This window comes from Podarcis melisellensis, assembly GCF_964234715.1.
Source record: "Podarcis melisellensis genome assembly, chromosome: W".
In the NCBI taxonomy this organism is placed as follows: Eukaryota; Metazoa; Chordata; class Lepidosauria; order Squamata; family Lacertidae; genus Podarcis; species Podarcis melisellensis.
Genome location: NC_138535.1, coordinates 34,550,467 through 34,564,223, shown reverse-complemented (window position 1 = coordinate 34,564,223; position 13,757 = coordinate 34,550,467). Strand labels below are relative to the sequence as shown.

Genomic DNA, 13,757 nt, shown 5'->3' with positions numbered 1-13,757 from the left:
CCGCAGCCCCACCTCCCCACCTTAACACTGGGAGGGCCATGTCCCCGGAATTTGTGAAGACAGGATTCTCAAAAATACCTCTGGCTTGCGGCTCCTGGAGTGTTGCTGGCAACGCCTGGAGTTTCTCTTCAAGCTCCTGGACCTTCATAGGCAATGCTTGAGTTTCCTGAAATACTGTTTCAGCTGCATGCCACACCTCAGCCAAAAGAGCTGCTATCACTTAGAAAGTTTAACAAGCTTTTTTTAATTTATCATTAAAGAATTCTCTCTCTATATAACTACTTTTCCATCCCCACTCCTCCCCTTTTCCTATTTACGTATTACAATGGGTTTTTTTTTCTTTTCCTTCTCTTTTCTGAACAAACAAACTATTTTCAGTAGGAATTTTTGTGTGTTTTTTTTTCTTTCTTCTTTTTCTCTCTATCTCTTTTCTCTGTTCCTTATCTTTTCTTTTCCATCTTGTCTTTTCTCTGACACTATAACTTGAACCACCACAGCGACTTTTGATTTTTAAATAGAATTCCATTAGCCTTTACATTTTTACCTTTGGACTCTTATCTGCAAACTCCCAACCCCACCTCCCCACCTTAACACTGGGAGGGCCATGTCCCCAGAATTTGTGAAGACAGGATTCTCAAAAATACCTCTTCCTTGCGGATCCTGGAGTATTTCTGTCAACAGCTGGATTTTTTCTTCAAGCTCCTGGACCTTCATAGGCAATGCTTCATCATGCTTAAGTACTGTTTCCGCCCCCGTCTTAGGGCTATTGGGCGCCTTCTTCGGTATTTCAACATCCTGGAGAGGACAGACACTTCCTGCTAGACATTTACTCCAGACATTTACAGAAGGCACAGAGGCACTGGTTGAAGAAGTTGGGAATGAGCAGACAGTGCTATTGCTGAAAAGGAGCTCCACCCCAGGGTGCTAAAGAGCTCTTTCCCTAGCCTGCAGGTGCCAGAAGGCCAAGCGCTGGTGTTGCAGTGGTGGTACTTCAGAGGCGTATGAGAAAAGGCTGCTCTGGATTCTGGGTATATAAATGGCCTTGCCTGAAGCTGTGGATTGTGCTCTGCATTAGGAGAAAAGCACATTTCAGTTATTATAGAAACTGGTGTTTCCATGCAGGCTTGTTCAGGAACTCTGTGAACTAGACAGCCGCTGTTTTAAACTGGCCCTTTTTCTGGCAGGTTAAACGATTAAAGTTGACTTGATTCACTTCATCCGCCAACTACCCTTCTAAGCAACCAGAGCAATTACAAATAAAAGGCACTCCAACCGTGCGCTATCCCTATCTGCAAGCAAGCTCTCCCACAAAGTGGGTGGGGGGGAGGGGGATCCCCTCTGCTGTGCTTTGCCTCAACGCCCCAAAGACAAGCCGTCCAGCTGGAGAAAAGGGGGGAGGGGTGTACGCCACAGGAACGGCCAAGAACGCTGATTTTTGCTCAGCAATGAGGCGTTAAAGCAGACAGACCTTCCTCTGGGTCTCTTCTCTCTCGGGTCGTGCTCTCCCTCTCCTCAGCAGCGGCGGCTGCAGCAAGGTCGGGGCACCCCCCCCCCCAGGCCTTTACATTTTTAACTTTGGACTCTTCTCTGCAAACCCGCAGCCCCACCTCCCCACCTTAACACTGGGAGGGCCATGTCCCCGGAATTTGTGAAGACAGGATTCTCAAAAATACCTCTGGCTTGCGGCTCCTGGAGTGTTGCTGGCAACGCCTGGAGTTTCTCTTCAAGCTCTTGGAGATTCACACCGAATGCTTGAGTTTCCTGAAATACTGTTTCAGCTGCATGCCACACCTCAGCCAAAAGAGCTGCTATCACTTAAAAGTTTAAAAAGTTTTTTTTTAATTTCTCATTAAAAAATTCTATATATATATAACTACTTTTCCATCCCCACTCCCCCCTTTTCCTATTTACTTATTACATTGGTTTTTTTCTTTTCCTTCTCTTTTCTGAACAAACAAACAAACCATTTTCAGTAGCATTTTTTGTGTTTTCTTTTTCTTTCTTTCTTCTTTTCTCTCTATCTCTTTTCTCTGTTCCTTATCTTTTCTTTTCCATCTTGTCTTTTGTCTGACACTATAATTTGAACCACCACAGCGACTTTTGATTTTTAAATAGAATTCCATTAGCCTTTATATTTTAAACTTTTGACTTTTGACAAGGTCCCAGGTGTGGATCTGTTGTGATTTTACATCTCCATTCCAACACGAAACGAAAGCCCAGAGCCTGGCTTCATGCTCCCCCTCATCTGGAATATGGTCACTTCAAGCCCCCTCCCAGCCCAAGGATCTCCTTGTAGAGGACGGCTTGCAGGAAAAGAATAGAAGAGTAGCCATAGATTTTGTAGTCCAGCCTATTCACATAAGCAGACCAGTCCCCTGCAGCGCACACCCTCCTACTCAAAACCAAGTCAGCTCACCGCCATAAACTGGGCCTCTTTCTCCTGCTTCACTTCTGAGATATTTCAGGGCAGGCTGGATTAAAGTCGGCTCACATTCCTGGCAAGGCTGTTTTCGTCCACGGAGTTTGTCCTATGAGACACATGAGCCAAATAGCCAAGGAGACAGTTTTTTAGCTGCCTGTCATTCATACACTTTATACTGAAAGGATTTCAGGGGCAGATGCTCTTTTTCTGCATGGAGGGTGGGGGTTTCCAAAGGGGCACTATTCAGACCTGCATTCATGGCTTATGAGTCGTAGCCGTGTGACAACTGCACATCATGCTGATGTGTTGAAGGGCTGATGTTGCACTTCCAGGTAGAAGAGCTCATTGGCATTATTTTAGGCTCTGTGTCAATTGACTTTGTAACATGATGGGGGGGGGGGGAGTTCTTATTTTTTGAGTATTTACCTGCAACCTATTATGTGGGAATCTCAAGGTACTTTACAACTAGGTCCGAAAATAGGCAAACATTGAAATGCAGGCCTACAGTAAAAAAATATCCTTCAAAGCCCATATTGGCTGGCAGCAGCATCCCCCCAAGTCCATGATGGATAAACATTTTCCCCCCATGGAGCAGAATTGCACCCATGTTGGCAAAGGCCTCCTTTCTAGAAGGGGGAGCAGAGGCTGCCCCCACCCACTGCTCTCTTCTCCCAGGCATCTGAAGAGACAAACGGCTCCCCTTCTCTACCTGTGTGCCACAAGCCTGAATTGCAAGACAGTTCCCACTTTGGGGCAACAGGGAACAAACATGCAGAGGATGAGTTCTGAGGCTCCCCCAACAAAGCCATTTCCCTGGGCCCACCTGCCAGCCTGCTGCTGGCTGGCTGCCCACCCACAGGAAAGTGGCACGATCCTCCCCACCAACAGGACATAACAAGAAGATGGGGACGATAACATAGGACTTCCTAACTTGTGAGTTCTGATGAGCCGCTGCTGCTTCCCCAGTTTAAAGGATGGCGGCTCAGGTGAGCCATTAAGCTAGAAGGAGGAAAAGGACCGACCCCGGGATGGGCTGTCTGCCTTCCTTTTGCCTTCCACCTCACGACATCCTTCCCCAGCCTGGTGCACTCCAGGTGTTCTGGGGCTCCATCTCTCACCAGGCCCAGGCGGTATGGCCAGGGGTCAGGGATGGGGGCAGTTGTCCAAAGCAGCTGGAGAGACTCAAGGAGGGCATTACAGCCTCAAAGCCCTTTCCCTACCTCTCAATCTGGACTTACCTGGCCTTGCCCCTGGCCGCCTTTAGCCAGATCAGCTGTGCTCGGAGCTGGGACAGACCCCTCTGGAGACTTAGAGGCAGAGGAAACAGCCTGGGTCCCCTGGAGAGCACTCTCAAAGGAGATGCCCGCAAAGCAGATCACACTTTTCCTACTCCCAGACTGCAGGCTAGAGAACGTCGCTGCACGCTGGTGACCCATTCCCTGGGTGGTGCACTGGGAAGAAGAAACCTCACCCAGAGATGGGAGGGAAGCACTTTGGCCAGTGCCATGGGGCCTTTCTTCGGCAAGCTGCTCGGGGACCTGCAATGGAGCACTGCCCAAGGAGGAGGAAATGTGGGAGGCCTGCTGGGAAGGCTGCTGGGACCCCGACTCTTCTTGGCTAAGGGAAGCAGCTCTTCCAGTGGTATCTCTGGGAACAGAGGGCATCGAAGTGAGCTGGCAATGAGAAGGCTCAGCCAGGTGGGAGCCGGAGGTCTCTGGGGTCGCACCCAGGGATTCGTTGGGCGAACTTTTCCTCTCCATTCTGTGGACACGAAGGCAAGTCTTCTGACCAGTGTACCAGCTGGTTTCAAAGGCTAATTTTTATGAAAGCTTGAAAAACAAAGAAAACACAATATACAGAAATCAGTGTCAGATATCAAGCATTTTGAAAACATAAAAATGAAAAGAAACAGAAGACGAAAAGCTTTCTTCTTTGTTGCAAAGTAATTCCCAAGAATAAGCCCAGAGTAGGTAGGCCTTTTTACTCCTGGGGAAATCACCGGCAATTTCATGCCAAATGCAGCAGGGGGAAGGGGCACAGGAGCTGCTATGAAACAGGCGATCCTCAAATCACAGCTGTTTGATGCAGGGATGGAATCAATCCTTTTGCTTCAGTAAAAACCTCAAGGGTCGTAGGTTGTGGTTAAGCGAACTGGATGGTGTTACAAAGGGTCTCAAAATGAAACACCGCTTTTCAATTTGAAAACTGTTGAATGATCTTTACCTATCCTGGGAACAGTACATGAAGAACTACATGAAGATGATGTACAGATGGTATACAACACCAGTGCAGTTAGGGAAAATGTACAAAACTAGTTCAAATATATGTTGGAAGTGTAAGGAAAAGGAGGGAACATTTTATCATATGTGGTGGGAGTGTAAGGTAATTAAAACATTTTGGGAAATGATATACAATGAATTGAAGATAATGTCCCATTTATCATTTGTTTAAAAACCCGAGGCATTTTTGTTGGGGATTGTAGGGAAAGGTCTGCCAAAAAAGTTGAAAAACATCTTCATGTATGCGACAATGGCCGCGAGAGTTCTGGTTGCGCAAGGATGGAAGACTGAAGAAACCCCAACTAAAGAATCATGGCAAGAAAAGTTGATGGACTATGCAGAAGTGGCAAAATTGACATATAAGCTACAGGACAAGGAGAACTATGACTTTAAGGATGAATGGGAACCTTTCAAAAAGTCTCTGAAGACGCAACAAAGTGAATTGGACTCCTTGCTAGGTTTTGAATAAGCATCCACAATTTTTTTATATGTTTTTGGATAATATGTCTTGTTATAACTTTGAATATATTTTATTTTATTTTAATATCCTGGGAACAGTACACCGCAGTGGTGGGCAGTTCCACAGACCCTCCTCCTCTGCTCAAAATGCATACAGACCCATCTTTGCGCAGGGAAGATCCAGACAAAAGGAGTCTGTTTTCAAAGTACCCGCGGAGGGCTTTAGACGGCTCCATCCTCTTGCCTCCCCCCCCCCCCCGATCACTGTTTCACTCCGGAAGGCGTCTCAGACCTGGGTGGAGCAGCCACAAATGACAGGCAAAGAGACAAGGTCCTGCCCAGATTCAGGCTTCCTCATGATCGTGTGGAATCTGTACAGGTTTCTGTTGGCGCTTCCACTAGTGATTTATCTGTACAGGATCGGACTTCATTTCAGCCAACCACATCCTTCCTCTTCCCCCGACAGCATACTAGAGTTCATATGGATTTCAAAGCATGCTTTGAGAACTTGTATGCTTAGCTTTAAACTCCACAAAATTAGCCTATGGCTAGGATGCTATTTATCAAGGTCTGTGTCCATTAAGATATGGTCAGATACAAGTATGCTTTCCCCCTTGTTATACAATTATTATTTTTAAAATTGCATTCAACCATTTACTATTTAAACAGCTTATACACCACTTGACTATAATCATCTCTGAAGTGACACACGAGAAATACATTGCAGAAAAAGTTAACATGGATGACATCAGACTTCCGTTAAAAAGACCTGCTGGAATAAAAAAAGGCTTCGGTAGGTGCTGGGTGCTCTGCCTGATGCTCTCAACTGACAAGATGTAGGTGTGGTTGAATCAAATGGGAACAGTGACCACAGTGCTATCAAATTCAACATACACAGTATGGAAGTGGACAATTGCTAAGGAAATCCAGAACAGTCACATTTGACGTCAAAAGAGGAGACTTCCTCAAAATGAGGGATTGGGTAGAAAGGCAGTTGAAGGGGGAAAGTCAAGGATGGTGAGCCCTTCTGTGCTCCAGAGGGCCTGGGTGGCCTCATTCCCCTCTTGTTCTGAGCACTGCAGAGGGAGGCAAACATGTCCTTCCTGGGGGCTGGTCCCTCCCCGCCCTGTTCCTGGAGGGCAGCAGGAGGAGGGGGCTGCTGCAGCTGCCTCCTTTGGGGGCATGGCTCACCTTGCCTGCTCCTGCCCTCCTCCAACACACACAACCTTACCTGCCTCAGCCATCCATGGGGGCTTGAGAGTGTGTGAGCAGACTTTCTCATGGGAGGAGGCAGGCCTTGCAGAGGAGGAATGCTGGGGGCAGGCATTCAAACTCAGCCCTGAAGCTCACTGGGTGACCCTGGGCCAGGCACTCACGCTCAGCCTAACCTACCTCAAAGGGTTGTTGTGAGGATAAAATGGGGGGGGGGGGAGAGAGAACTCTGCACACCAACTGGACCTCCTTGCAGGAAATGGGGGCTATAAATGTAATTGTGTTATTTGTACCCCACCCACCTCACTGGGTTTCCCCAGCCTCTCTGGGCGGCTTCCAACACATATTAAAACAACAAACATTCAAAGCCTCCCTATAAAGGGCTGCCTTCCAGAGGTTTGATAGTTGCTCATCTCCTTGTCACCTGTAGGGAGGGCGTTCCACAGAGAGGCTGCCACCACCGAGAAGGCCCTCCCTCTGCCTGGTTCCCTGCAACCTCGCTTCTCGCGGGGAGGGAACCACCAGAAGACCCTGGGAGGAGGACCTCCGGGCTGAAGGATGGGGGTGGAGATGCTCCTTCGGGTATACTGCGCTGAGCTTCCTGACCTAACATTTGCCTCGCTTAACATAATTAATTAGGAAGTGAAGTTTTCCTCTTTCATTCAAGCAATACAGGAAGTAAGAACATGCAAACAGGAATACTACTTCTAGAATTCCCAACTCCTGACATAAAACAGCACAAAGGTTGCCTTTTCTTGACCATCAATCACCTGCGCAAAGTCCCTACACCCCCCCCCCCTATTGTGCTTCAATACAGCCCCATCGGTCAGGCCGGACACTGAGGTCCAGCGCTGAGGGCCTTCTGGTGGTTCCCTCATTGCGAGAAGCGAAGTTACAGGGAACCAGGCAGAGGGCTTCTCGGTAGTGGCGCCCGCCCTGTGGAACGCCCTCCCACCAGATGCCAAAGAAATAAACAAGTATATGACATTTAGAAGACACCTGAAGGCTGCCCTGTTTAGGGAAGCTTTTAATGACTGATGTTTTAATGTATTTTTAATCTTTTGCTGGAAGCCGCCCAGAGTGGCTAGGGAAACCCAGCCAGATGGGCCAGGTAGAAATAATTTAAAAATATAATTATTAAATTATTATACGCGTTAGAAACAGAATTTGAAGGGGCAGTCTTTTCTGGCAGTGCCAAATGAAGCTGCAGACCCATTTCTAAGTCCTAAAATCCACATTTTCTCTGAATACCTGAAAAACCCAGTGGTGCAGGACCTCCTAGCATGCCATCTGCTGGGGAACATTTCCTAGCACTTGGCTGGGAGCTGCTGCAGCGCTATAGTCAGGAAAGGCTTTCTGTATATCGGTAAGTCCCAACAGTTGAATAGGAACCTTCAAAAACAATGTATGTATTTGTATCTCATATGTTTTAAGCTATTTCACATGTCCACCAAGCACGAGAAAATGTCCTTTCATCTTCTTGACATTTCCAACAAATATTTGGTATGTTTTCATGTATTCTAAATAACTTCTTGGGAGTTAGATACCAACAATACTTAAATATATATATATTTAAAAGTCTATTTCAAGACATAACTCAATTATTATTTTAACTCTTTAGTCCACATATGTTACCACTATTCCAACTGTACAATATAACCAAAAAAGAGAAACTCTTGCCCCTTTAATCATGCACTTTTTAATCTGTTCCTCTTCCATTTAGGATTTCAACAAAAGTTTGTACATTTTTGATATCACATGATGTGCACAATTGTATCTCAAAACCCGTCTTCCACTCTTCCATACCCCAGGTCTTCATTTCCAACTAGACTCTCTCAATCAATCAATCAATCAATCATTTATTTGTATGTTGCCTTTCCAAATTTCAAACCATGTGCAAGGCAGCTTACAAAAAAAATAAAACTTTACATAACTGCAAACATAACAAAACTAGTCGTAAACAATGAAGAAAATATCAAAAAGTACACAACGAAATTGAAAAAAATTCCACATAAATAATAAAGATTCCACGTAAATCATATAATCCAAGCTAAAGAGGAAAAAAAAAAACATCACCAACAGCAAACCCCCCCCCCCCCGGAAAAAGAACCCGTAAACAACACCCCAACCCTCTTTTATTAAGTGTAAAAGAGAAACCCCTTGTTTTAATTTTACAATCTCCCCGTTTTCACTTTAAGAACTCTCAGTAGATTAACCATTTCTCTTTATCCGTCACCCTTTTGTCTATAAAAAGGGTCTTCTGGTGAAACAGAGTCTTTGCGTATAAACTAACTTTATATCTATTTTCAGATTCTTAATACGCCACACACGTCTAATACAGTGGTTCTCAAGATGCGCATTTACTCTGACTTGATCTACCACAAATATCCAAGCCATCTAACCCTGAAATCCTAACCTTCTAATTCCAAGTCTCTTCTTTCTCAATATCCCCATTCCGTTAACCGCACCAGGCAACAAGCTGTAAAATGCAAGTTTAAAACGCAGGCTTTCCTTTGCATCTCGCAGAACTTTATATGTAATTCGTGGTTTTTTTCACCTGTCCTCCAAACTTCGGTCTTTTTGCCATCCTTTAAATGGGAAATCAGTAGTCGAGCCTTACTTTTTGGTAAAACGTTCGTCTGGATCCCGGAAGTCCTACCTGAGAAGAACAATGGGAGTGTCCGCTTCTCCTTCTGCAAGCAGCGCCACCCGAATTCCCACCTGGGATGAGCCGCTAAAGTGAGCCGCAGGAGAAAGACTGGGGCGGGCGGCAAGTGGGAGGGGGAAGTCGGGCGCCTCTGTCCCGTCAGAAAAGTGCTGCTCCTCCCCGGAGGCAGCCTGCTTGCAGAGAAGGGGGCCGGGCTGCCTCAAAGCCCATCAAGGCCACGGGCTGCTAGCATGACTCATCCCGGCTTTATCATCTGAGGGGAAAGGATGCGTGGTCTTAAATGCTTGGCAACTTGGCTTAGCAACCTTGGGTCAGCTTAGCCTCCCTCACAGAGGGTTGTTTTGAAGATACACTCAGGAAAACACCCGAGGCATGAAGAAGAAGAACGAGGAGAGTCTGGAAAGGGGGGTGGGGAGCGCTCCCCCCCCCAGCCGCTCCAGGACGGGAAGTGCGTCCCGGGGGAAGCGGGATTCAGGCGGAGGAGGACGTCGGGTTGGGTGGGGGTTGCCAGGAGCAGCACGATGTCCCTCCAACCCCCTCTTCCACTCTCCAGGCAGGCGCCCAACGTGGCCAGCTGGCAAGGGCTCTTTCTTACTCCAGCCTTGGCGTGCAGATCCCGGGTTCAGCCCCAGATCTCTGGAGCGGAAAGGCTCTTGGGCGTGAATATGAAAGGCAGCATCTGTCAGAATAGGGCATACTGAGCCAGTACAGATGAACGTGACTATTGGTTCGCTTCCTCTGCTATCTGCCTTTTCGGGCACAGAGAGAGGCAGGGGAGAGACCCCTTTCCTCCATGTCCCCACCCCAACTCTTAGGACCAGAAGCAAGAGACAGCTTTGCTGAGCACGTGCCCCTTCCCAGGAAGATGCAACTCTGTACTACTGTTCCCTGAATTGCTCGCAAAGCAGCCATACTCCAGGCTCTTATTGTCACAGCCCTGCAGGATCAGACCAAGGCCCATCTAGTCCAGCTCTCAGCAGCCCAGCAGATGTCCAAGGGAAGCCCCAAGCAGACTCCAAATGCAGCCCCACTCTCCCCACTGGGGACACCCGCAACGGGTAGGCAGAGGTAGACTGCCTCTGCGGCTGGAGGTGCAACATGGTCTAACCCTTTCCCACATCATGCCTACTTCTATGATGCCCCCCCCCTCGCAAAGCCCCATAGCCTCCTACATTGTAAGCCTTCCTTACAGGGGAATCATCAGAACCACCTGTGCTGCAGAGCTTCTGGCTGAAAGGCGACTCATGGAGATTTGCAATGACTGCTGCAATGCACCCCTAATGATTCAGATTGTATTAGAGTTATTAAAAGCTTATTATATCAACAAATGCAATATTTCTGGTCTCCCTTGCTTTCCTGGTGACCTTCAGCTTAAAGACAAACTGCTCTGGAGTGAGAAAAACCCATTACACTCAAAAAGCCCAGCTGGAGGGACCTGGAAGTGTGCGGGGAAGAGCAGTTTTGTAGTGGGTTTGTTGCACAGGAGCACCAAGTTCACTAACTGGCTGATTCAGAGTGAATCCCATTCAAAAAGAGTGCAATGGTGTGTGTTTCAGCCAGCCATCCGGCTGCTGCAAATAATAATAATAATAATAATAATAATAATAATAATAATAATAATAATAATAATAAATTTTATTTATAACCCGCTGGGCTCAGGGCGGCTAACAACAATAAAACAGTACAAAAGTACAGCATAAACAACACTCTAAAATCATTCATTATAAAATTAATTAAATTCAAGCCACTGGCCACCATTGGACCAGAGCTCCGCGAGGTTGCCAAGCGAGGGAGTCAGGCTGCGCCCTGGCCAAGGGCCTGGCGGAACAGCTCTGTTTTGCAGGCCCTGCGGAAAGATGTCAAGTCCCGCAGGGCCCTAGTCTCTTGTGACAGAGTGTTCCACCAGGTCGGAGCCACAGCCGAAAAAGCCCTGGCTCTAGTTGAGGCCAGCCTAACTTCTCTGTGGCCTGGGACCTTCAAGATGTTTTTATTTGAAGACCATAAGTTTCTCTGTGGGGCATACCAGGAGAGGCGGTCCCGTAGGTACGAGGGTCCTAGGCCGTATAGGGCTTTAAAGGTTAAAACCAGCACCTTAAACCTGATCCTGTACTCCACCGGGAGCCAGTGCAGCTCGTATAGCACTGGGTGAATGTGATCTCGCAGCGAAGACCCCGTAAGGAGTCTCGCCGCAGCATTCTGCACCCGCTGGAGTTTCTGGGTCAGTCTCAAGGGCAGCCCCACGCAGAGCGAGTTACAATAATCCAGTCTGGAGGTGACCGTCGCGTGGATCACAGTGGCTAGGTCAGGGCGAGAGAGGTAAGGAGCCAACTGCTTAGCTTGGCGGAGATGGAAAAATGCTGCCTTTGTTATAGCTGCAATCTGCACCTCCATGGAAAGGGAGGTGTCGAAGATTACACCCAAACTCTTAACGGACGGTGCTGGCACTAATTGCGCCCCCGCAAGAGATGGGAGTTGCCCCCCCCCCAATCCCATATCGTCCCGTCCCAGCCACAGGACCTCTGTCTTCGAAGGATTTAGCTTCAACCGGCTCCCACGTAACCATCCAGCCACAGCTTCCAAACATCTGGTCAGTGTGTCTGGGGCCGAATCAGGATGGCCATCCATCAACAGATAGAGTTGGGTGTCATCGGCATACTGATGGCAACCCAGCCCAAAACTCCAGACAAGCTGGGCGAGGGGGCGCATAAAGATGTTGAAAAGCATCAGGGAGAGTATCGCACCCTGAGGTACTCCACACACCAAGGAGTGGCGCGATGACAATTCCCCCCCAAGCGCCACCCTCTGTCCCGACCAGAGAGAAACGAGCGCAGCCATTGAAGGACTGTGCCCTGGATCCCCATGTTGGCAAGGCGGTGGTCCAGAAGTTCGTGATCGACCATGACGAAAGCTGCTGACAGATCTAGAAGAATCAGCAGCCCCGACCCGCCTCGATCCAGCTGTCTACGAAGATCATCTGTTAGGGCAACCAGAGCCGTCTCGGTCCCATGACCAGCGCGGAAGCCGGACTGGAATGGATCCAAAGCCGAACTATTCCCTGGGTGCGACCACACTGTCCTGTCTGTGTGTTTGGAAGGGAATGAGAGCTATGCTCCCCCCAGAGACACGCCACTCCTTCTTCCTTAGCTGTGCTGCTCAACAGTTGAGGCAACCTTCACAGTTCTGGGATGCCGAGGAAGCGAACCAACAGTCACGTTCATCTGTACTGGCTCAGTATGCCCTATTCTGACAGATGCTGCCTTTCATATTCACGCCCAAGAGCCTTTCCGCTCCAGAGATCTGGGGCTGAACCCGGGATCTGCACGCCAAGGCTGGAGTAAGAAAGAGCCCTTGCCAGCTGGCCACTTTGGGCGCCTGCCTGGAGAGTGGAAGCCGGGGGTTGGAGGGACATTGTGCTGCTCCTGGCAATCCCCACCCAACCCGACGTCCTCCTCCGCCTGATTCCCGCTTTCCTCGGACGCAGTTCCCATCCTGGAGCGGCTGCGGTGGGAGGCTAAGCTGGCCCAAGGACTGGCCCAAGGTAGCTCAGCCAAGTTGCCAAGGCCAGCATTTAAGACCGTGCATTCTTTCCCCTCAGATGAGAAAGCCGGGATGAGTCATGCTAGCAGCCTGTGGCCTTGATGGGCTTTGTGGTGTTACAGGAAAAATCCGAGGGCTCTCTTGGACAAAACAAAGACACCAACCAGGATAACTTGGAGCAAAACAGCAGCCTGTAGGCTTGGCCTTTATTGAACTGTTGCAACAGGGTATTCCCCTCACTTGCAGGAGAGAGGAAAGACCCAGAAGAATAGTGTGCAAGGTCTTATAAAAACTTTTGAAATTCCCCTCCTCTAGATCAAGCCCACCCCCAGAAACATCATGCATACATTACAGAAAGGAGGGGTTGAGGGAGGCATACATTACAGAAAGGAGGGGTTGGGGGAGGAGTTGTGGTGGTAACCTGAGTGTCTTGTCACCTGGCTGGTTCCTCCCTTCCCCCTCCCCCTGAGTCACTTCCAGGAACTTCCAGGAGACAAAGGGAATTTTGCAGTTTCCTGCCCCCTGAGGGAAGATCTGATCAGTGTCCTTTGTTTCAGTCCATGTTGAATCCACTCCCATATGCAAGTTCTTTGTGATCTTGATTGTCTTCTGTCTGGGATCATCAGGGTTGGCATGGGCAGGGCTCCTGTGGATGTGCTGAGACGGTGAAGGGATTATGGCTGACCAGGACTAAGCCACCCCCCTTTGTTAGTTCTTGTCATATGGAGTAAAATAAAAATGGAACAGTGCAAATCCGATGTATGGTTGATTTTCTATGAATTTATAACAGAAATGTGGTGTATATAGTGTGTGAGTGTGTAGTTTATACAAACAGAATGATTGGGGTGGGGGGGGGGTTCCTGCTACAGTGGCAACCCAGCCCAGCTGCTATAGTCCACCTCTGAACCGAGGAAGCGCAACTGGAGAGACAGAGCCCAGCGCTTTTCTCACGGGACAGAAGCGCACAACTTCCCCCTCCCACTTGCCGCCCGCCCCAGTCTTTCTCCGGCGGCTCAGTTTAGTGCGCCAAGCGGCTCATCCCAGGTGGGAATTCGGGTGGCGCTGCTTGCAGAAGGAGAAGCGGTTGGCGCTAGCGGACACTCCCATTGTTCTTCTCAGGTAGGACTTCCGGGATCCAGACAAACGTTTTACCAAAAAGTATGGCTTGACTACTGATTTC

General features: G+C 48.5%; 1 pseudogene across 1 annotated transcript in view; it reads right to left on the bottom strand.

Annotated features, from left to right (window-relative positions):
* LOC309361284 (inositol polyphosphate 5-phosphatase OCRL-like) overlaps window positions 1-12,528 on the bottom strand; it is a 65,474-nt pseudogene extending 52,946 nt beyond the window's left edge. Inside the window, exon 1 of the transcript in view lies at window positions 12,484-12,528. The product of the transcript in view is annotated as an inositol polyphosphate 5-phosphatase OCRL-like (transcript). The remainder of the gene's footprint in view (window positions 1-12,483) is intronic.
* Between the last annotated feature and the right edge of the window lie 1,229 nt (window positions 12,529-13,757).